General features: G+C 36.2%; 1 pseudogene; it reads left to right on the top strand.

The window, feature by feature from the left end:
• The first annotated feature begins 1,052 nt into the window (after positions 1-1,052).
• LOC103256685 overlaps positions 1,053-8,059 on the top strand; it is an 8,823-nt pseudogene continuing 1,816 nt past the window's right edge.

Raw genomic sequence — 8,059 nt, 5'->3', positions numbered from 1 at the left:
CCATAACAATGGAAATTACGTAAATAAGATGGAAAAGCTACAGGTAAAGCAGATTTGAGAGGAAAATCAAAGAATTATGTTTTGATATATCAAATAGATGTCAAGATAAATGGTTGAATATAGTAGTCCAGAGCTCAAGTTGGAGCCAGAGGTAGAAATTCATAACTTTTCAGCCTATGTATAACATTTAAAGCAATTAGCCTGTATTATGAGGTTTGAAGTTTCCAAACTTATAAATACGGTAAATACATATAATCTGTTCTCATTCATTTGTCAAATATTTCTAAAGTGTTGACTGTAATCTAGGCACTGGGTTAGGTCCTAAAAATACAACAGTGAAAGTAGACATTCAAATAGAAATATATAGCATTAAATAATTTCTAGTTTTTCCATTAAATATTGATTCAAATATTACAGTAGTTATAAATTGTATCACTCAACTTAGCAAATAAATATGTCATTTGATTCTTTTATATTAATTTAGTTTTCTTAATTAGTTGACTTTACTTTGAAAGCAAAAGTTGTGTTACTTTAAAATATACGTACATATTATACATGATACTTGTCACAATTCTGGAAACATTAAGTATCCAAATAATATTTATTAATTGAGAATATTATCAAATTCTGGTCCCTAACTCTAATTTTTTTTTTTTTTTGAGTTGGTGTTTCACTCCATCATCCATACTGGAGTGCAGTGGCACGCTCCCAGCCCCCGCGGCCTCGACCTGCTGGGCTCTGGTGACGCTTCCGCCTCAGCCTTCCAAGTAGCCGAAACTACAGGCGCGCACTACCTTGCCTGGCTAGTTTTTGATTTATTGTAGAGACAGAGCCCCGCCAAGTTGCCCAGGCGGGTCTCACACCCCCGGGCTCAGGCAATCCACTCGCCTTGGCCTCTCAAAGCGCTGGGATTACAGGCTGAGCCACCCACCGAGACCGGCCCCTAACTCTAATTTTAAAAGGCTATGGTGGATTTACTTTCTTCACTTTCAATAGTGTCAAGTTATTTTTCTTTATTTTATTCACATACATATATTTCCATCAATTTGCAGCCAGATTCTACTGCAACTGGAAGAGCGACTGCCAGGCTTGCAATCCACGCTATTCTAAAGAAAAAGATAGATGTGCTAAAAGCCATATTACTTAAAGCATGATTTTTGGATAATGGCTATTCATTTTTAAAAAATTTTTATGGTCCTTTTCACTATTGAGGATTTTTTTATATTATGAATGTAAATTTCTAGAAAGTGTCTGATATCTGAAGACAAACTAAATCTGTTTTTTTCTAAATTCTAATTGTATTAATATATAATATGTATTATATAAAAATATTTTTGCATATAATATATACCTGATAAACTTAAATGCAATTGCCTTTCTAAATATTGACATGACTCATTACTTTTGGTTTAGCCAAATATTTTTATTTATATATGTATGTATTATGAAATATATTTATAAGGTTAAATGCTTTTGTCACAGGTTATTGCTCTAATATAAATCCAATTGTCTTCTTAAATGTTTCCAAATAATTTTGAAAATACTCTACTGAAACAATATTGTTTCATGCTTCAATGTTAAAACAAATCATGCACTATCTTTCCTGCAGCTGTTATGTAAAGCTTTAAAGATGCAAGACAAAATGTTGCTGAAGTCGAGTCATTAAAAATGCCTTAGAAGAAAATCATTCTAAGGATACATTGTGTTCAGGTGATAATGAAAGTAAGTTACGTCATGAAGGAACTATTAGTAGTGAGCAAAAAATGAAGGAATCCAAAATATCTGCAAAGAAACCAATAAATAATTCAAAGAAAAAAATGGCCAAGATGGAACATGGACCCAAAGCAGTGGATGTTCCAAATTCTCCATCGAAACCTTCAAAAATGATCCTGTGGTTTCCTCTGAACCCAAGAAGACTTCTGCTGACCCAAAACTGAAAACAGTAAGTCAAACCAAAAGAAAGAAAAGGTCTGATAGCTCGCTTAGTGGTAGCAGTGATGGCGAAGAAATACATGAAGAGGGGTATTTTGATGATAGCACAGAAGAAAGGTTTTACAGTCTTCCATGTCTGAGGAAGGTGATAGTGGTGATGACTTCTTCATTGGGAAAGTCAGACGAACACGAAAGAAGGATAGTAGTTGTCATTCTCCTGTTAAGGAACAAAAACCTCTCCAAAAAGTGTTACGCCAAAAAGATACACATGAAACTCACTGGGATATAAGAAGAGACAAAAATAACCAAAGTACAGATGCCAGGAAGTTAGAGTCAGTGTTGTTTCACACTTTATCTGGATCTAAAGGCTCTAGAAGGTAAGGTTATTTTTCTGTTATGAAATAATTATTAGTTATTTTTTTTAAAGGTAAGAAATATCTACATGTTCTTACAATGAGGGAAGATACTGTAATTCTAGTTTGTATAACTCATCCTGTTTTTAGACTTGGCCCCTTCCAAGTTGATAGTGGAATAATATATACAATTATATATATGGCGTTGCCACATTAGTCTAGCTTCATCAGAAAATGAGACGTTGTAGCCAAATAATGTGCCTATCTATTTTAAGTTTTATTCCTTCAGTTTTCTAAGTTTTGAGTTCTTTCTTGATGACCCAAGTTTGAAAACGTTTTATATATCTCTTTTTAAATAGAATTTTCTGAAAAGTATATGGTTTTTTTTTTGGTTTTGGTTTTTTTTTTTTTGTTTTGATGGCACAGGACCATTCTTGTAAACTTCAGTCATTTTACTGTCTACTCCCATTTCAGTATATGAGGGGAGATAAAAAAAACCTGGAATTTATTTATTAAAAATTCTGTATCTATTCTTACATGTTTAAACTTCAGGCAGCTTCAAAGTACTCTCCATTTGATGCACTACGCCTATTGAGACAATTTTTCCACTGCTCAAAACAGTTTTTGAACTTGTCAGTTTTCATGCCTTATAGTTTTTCTGCTGTTTTTTGCTTTGCCTCTTCCACTTCAACAGAACATTTCCCTTTGAGGACTTTTTTCATCATGGAAACAAAAAAAAAATGTCGCTGGGGCAACAGCTGTTGAATAGGAAGGGTGGGCACAGGGGTCACGCCATTTTTGGCCAAAAACTGCTGAGCACTCAGCATGGTGTGAGCAGGAGCGCTCATAAGTCACCCATCACAGAGTGGGCAAACACATTGGAAGATCTCCACAAAAAATTCACGGAAGCCAAACACAGCCTCTTACAACAATGCTAGTTGATACACTGATGCTGATGGGTTTCTACAACCCCTAGTGGAGAAAGCCTTTACTACAAGGAGTCTGCCCTCCGAAAGATGATTCTGTTTTTTGTGGGGTCCCCCCTGGTATAAGGCTGCTTCCCTTAAAACTGGGTTTTTCCAGAATACCTTATATTTGGTGATGTTGCTGTCTCCATCCCTGCTGGTAACCACCACTTTTCATAGCTGTTCTGTTACAAATCATTAAGTTTAACTTCGCTTATATTTCTAATCTGATAGAGGATATCTTCACAGTTTAGAACGAAGATTGTGGTTAGGTAATTTCTTCAGTAACAGCTGTTTTCTTCACTAAACTGTTTTTGTAAATATCTGTAAAGCAGGAATATTATTTAATGGAATAGGAATATGTGGTGTAGAAATTTTCCAAACATGTAAGAGTATGGAAAAGACATAAAAACATCTTTGGAGCCTTGAAAATAATTAAAATATTTACTTATAGCTTCCAAACCTACCTCAAAAAGCTATATTTTTCCTCTGCATTTGAAAATAACACACTACTATCCCTTCCCTTTCCCATTAAATATAGATCTTAATTTTTGTTGTACAAGACATATTCTTCTGTGGGAAAACTTTAGGAATTCTCTATCTAGGTAGTCACCAAGAGTAGAGACAAGGTAACCAAGATAGGATATTTTTCAGTTGCAAGCAAGGATATTTTTCAGTTGCAAGTCTCTGTAAGGCTGATGAGAGAAAAAGAATCTCGTGTGTCTATAGTAATATTGGAGTTTAACAACTCTTGATGTAGCTAAAACCTGTAGTTTTCCTAATTTATTGATTGCTGGTGGAATGAAAGAGTATGATATGCCTTGAATGAGTTTTATCATCAATTTTATTATGTTATCTTCTTAAGATCACAGGATTTATTTATCTTTTAAAAATCATAATACTGTTTTTCTTCTTTTAGAGATTACAAAGAACAGGCTCCAAAGAGCAAAACCTTTGGTATGTATTAAGGCTCATTTGCAATTAAACTGTGTTTTATCAAAGTAGAAGGATGAAAAATTATGGTTATTTGATATTGCCTGAATGAATCATGTGCCCACAGAAATGGAAACAGAGCATCTTGCAATTATCAATATAAGTTTTTATTGTTTCCCTATGTCCTGCCAATGGGCAAGATTTAGGCAAAGTTTATCAGGAAAAAATATATCTATTTAACTTATGTTGAATTAAATCAATACTTTTTTAAGTAGACAATTATACTTTAATCACTTAATGCCATGCCATTAAACATTCAGTAACAAGTTTTTTACTCTCTGAGTTGAGAATAAAATCAGAGTACTTTCAGATAAATTTATAACAAATCAAAATTTACTCTGCTTGGGAGAGCTGACTTCTCACACAGTACCAGACTTTCTCTGGCTTAACATAATAAAAGCTTATTTTTCTTATTCACATCACAGTCTATCAATCAATCAGCAGAAAGTCTCTGTTCCACAGGGTCATTCAAGGATCAGGCTTCTTCCATCTTTTGGTCCCTTCCTCCTCCAGATTCTAAATACTCTCCATTTGCCAATAGAAGAAAAAGGAGTACATGGAGAATTTTGCAGGTTTTCATGAACCTCTCCTGAAAGTGGCAGAAATCAGTTCTGCTCACATGTCCAGTATTCAGTCACATGACCCTTACCACAAAGGAGCTGGGAAATGCCATCTAGCTGTATGTCTAGAAGAAAAAAGGAAGTGGAATTTCTTGAGCGCATTAACCTTTTCTGCCACTGACCATCCTTTCTATCACCAGATGCCAATTTCATGTTTCTTCCTACACATAGAGCAGCGTACTTACCTCTTTCTCAAGAAAGCCACCTCAAAGTTGCATCTAGTCACTACATCTAGCTCAGAGATTGGAATTACTGAGCTAGATGTGAGCTAGCACGGTGATGATACAGTGCTTTCTATCAGATGTCATGAATTGGACTCCTCAAAGTCAGGTGACGTTTGTACTAAAAGGAAATACATATCATAGTGTACCGACGTATACTAAGGTAACCACACTAAAAACTCTCAGTCAGTTAAGGGATAAATGGAAGGCACACAATAGGTCCCCTACCTGAAATTCTGCTAAGCAAAGATTCTGAAGGATCTGAGAAGAATTTCCTTATCCATTAACGGCTCTTTGTGGTCTCCTGGTGCCTTCTTGGGAGGATCTTTGTTTCTCGGCCATATCTGAAGTGAGTATTTAGTATATCTTCCAAGTCACTGGTACAAAATAAGGTCCTGGAGATTGTTGAGTCTCATATCAAAGGTTTTTTCCCAGCCTAGACTTTTGATTTCTTTCACTCTATTCTTCCTCAAAAACTTAGTGGCTTTTTGACCTTTTTGTTTCCATTAGTCCATCCATGGCCTAGTGACCACACTGAAAATTCTTTCCTAGTTCTCAACTTGCTTTATTTATGTTTGGTTGTATTTCGTTTTTGTTTTTTTTCCTACCCCCACTGTCATTCAATGTCTGCTGCATTAACACTGACCAGGTTTGGATGGGAAGGCCATACCTTATTCTTATCTCTGTTCAGGACTATGTCTCTGTGGGCCTGTATTTCTTAAAACCATTCTCAGTGTTACATCTTACTGCTTGGCAGGCAAAAGCTTTTCTAAACCTTAGGTTCTCTAATATCTAGACTCTTTATTCTGTCAGTTCTTTTTTTCCCCCCCTGGTACATTGTCAAGTACAGCCAACACTATACTAGTTTATTCTTTCCAACCATTTACCCTTGTACTGGAAACTCCAAAGGTATGTGGCCTGCTTCCCAAGTTATCACTGGCAACAGTTTTACCTATTTCTTTCTCTTTTTTTTGAAATATATATCATCTTTTATTTTAGTTATTTATTTTTTATATAATCAATATTTTTATTATGATATTGTGAGGTACAGTTAAGGGTAAGGTATACAAATATGCTTCATTCAGGCACCCTTGGTGATAAGAGGTGTCTCCCCGTCCCCAGACAGTTATTTACTACCGTTAATCCCATCTCCCCCCCCCTCCATATTTTCCCACCACTGTCAGTCATTTTCTTATAGTATTACATTGGATGTTCAAGGTCCACTATATGACTGAGAACATGTGATACTCAGATCTTTGTTTCTGTGAGAGGTCACTCAGTATTATAGACTCTAGTTCCATCCAGGTTGCTGCGAAATTCATGGTTTTGTTCTTCTTTATGGCTGCGTAGTATTCCATCGTGTATATGTACCACATTTTTTAAAATCCAGTCCTCTTTTGATGGACAGCATGGTTGCTTCCAGGTTCTTGCTATTATGAACAATGCTGCGATAAACCTACATGTACAGGTATCTTTTTTATAGAGTGATTTGTGTTCTTCAGGGTATATTCCCAGCAGGGGATTGCGGGGTCATATGGGAGGTTGATATTTAGAGCTTTTAAGAATTGCTGCACTGCTTTCCACAGAGGTTGCACTAGTTTACACTCCCCCCAACAGTGTAGAAGAGTTCCCTTTTCGCCACACCCTCTCAAGCAACTGTTATTTTTTGAGTTGGTGATAATTGCCATTCTGGCTGGAGTTAGGTGGTATCTCAGTGTGGTTTTGATTTGCATCTCCCTGATGATTAGTGAGGTTGAACATTTCTTCATGTGTCCTGTTGACTGCTCGGATGTCTTCCTTTCAGAAGTGTCTGTTCAGCCAGGCTCGGTGGCTCAGCCTGTAACCCCGCGCCTTTGGGAGGCTGAGGTGAGTGGATTGCCTGAGCCCGCGGGTTCGAGACCCACCTGGGCAGCGAGACCACATCTCTACAATAAATCAAAAAATCAGCCGGAGATGGTAGCGCATGCCTGTAATTCCAGCTACTCTGAAGGCTGAGGCAGAAGGATCGCCAGAGCCCAGCAGGTGAGGCTGCGGTATCCGAGAGCGGCCACTGCACTCCAGTCTGGGTGACAGAGTGAGACTCCAACTCAAAAAAAAAAAGAAATGTGTGTTCATATCTTTTGCCCATTTTATAATGGGTTTTTTTGTTTTTGTCTGTAGCACATAGGTTGCTCACCTCCCAGTCCTAGGTATTCATTTCCTTATCATCTACCACCAAACTACTGAGCCAGCGAAAACTTTTTGTGTTCTTAAAATGACTGTACCATACTTCAGAGTACCAATTTCAGCATTATTCTTAGTAGACCACCTACTATAACAAGTAGATACCAAATCTCAGTGATTTACTGTTCATCCATCAATCTCTCTGCTCATTGCCTCATTCCATCATTGTGTCTCTGCCTCCTTTATATCCTATGTATTCTTTTCATTCATTGGTGCTAGAAGGAAAAATGACAGAAGATCAAATATGAGATGTTTATGGTCCAGGCCTTTTACTCACATTTCCTTGGCCATAACTGTATGGCCTCACCTAACTGCAGCAAGAATGGAAAATATATTTTGGTTTTATACCTAGAAGGAAAATAATACAGGGTTTGACAAAAACATGGCAAATACACCTCATTTATCATATATTCTCAAGCATCAGGTAACTATAAATACAAGGCACTTCTACCTTTTTCTCAATGAGAAGAGCCCTGTAAAAAGGTTTTGTGCTTTTTTCTTTTGCTTAGCTTTTATATTTAAAATATCAGTTTATTTACACATACAACTTTAAATTATGTAACATATAAAATAATACATTCATTTAGTAATATTGCCTTATTTAAATCTTATTTTTCTTGAGACAGTTTTATTTAATCTTTTCATCATGAGAGCTACTCCTTGAATAATCTAACAGATTCCTAGAGTATATGTTATTTGTACAAGATGTAGGATATTTTTATTTCTGTCTACATGGTGTTTTAGAAATGTTA

Source organism: Carlito syrichta, unplaced genomic scaffold, assembly GCF_000164805.1.
Source record: "Carlito syrichta isolate Samal-C Ts95f unplaced genomic scaffold, Tarsius_syrichta-2.0.1 Scaffold292232, whole genome shotgun sequence".
NCBI classification, from domain to species: domain Eukaryota; kingdom Metazoa; phylum Chordata; class Mammalia; order Primates; family Tarsiidae; genus Carlito; species Carlito syrichta.
This window is presented reverse-complemented; position numbering and strand designations above follow the sequence as displayed.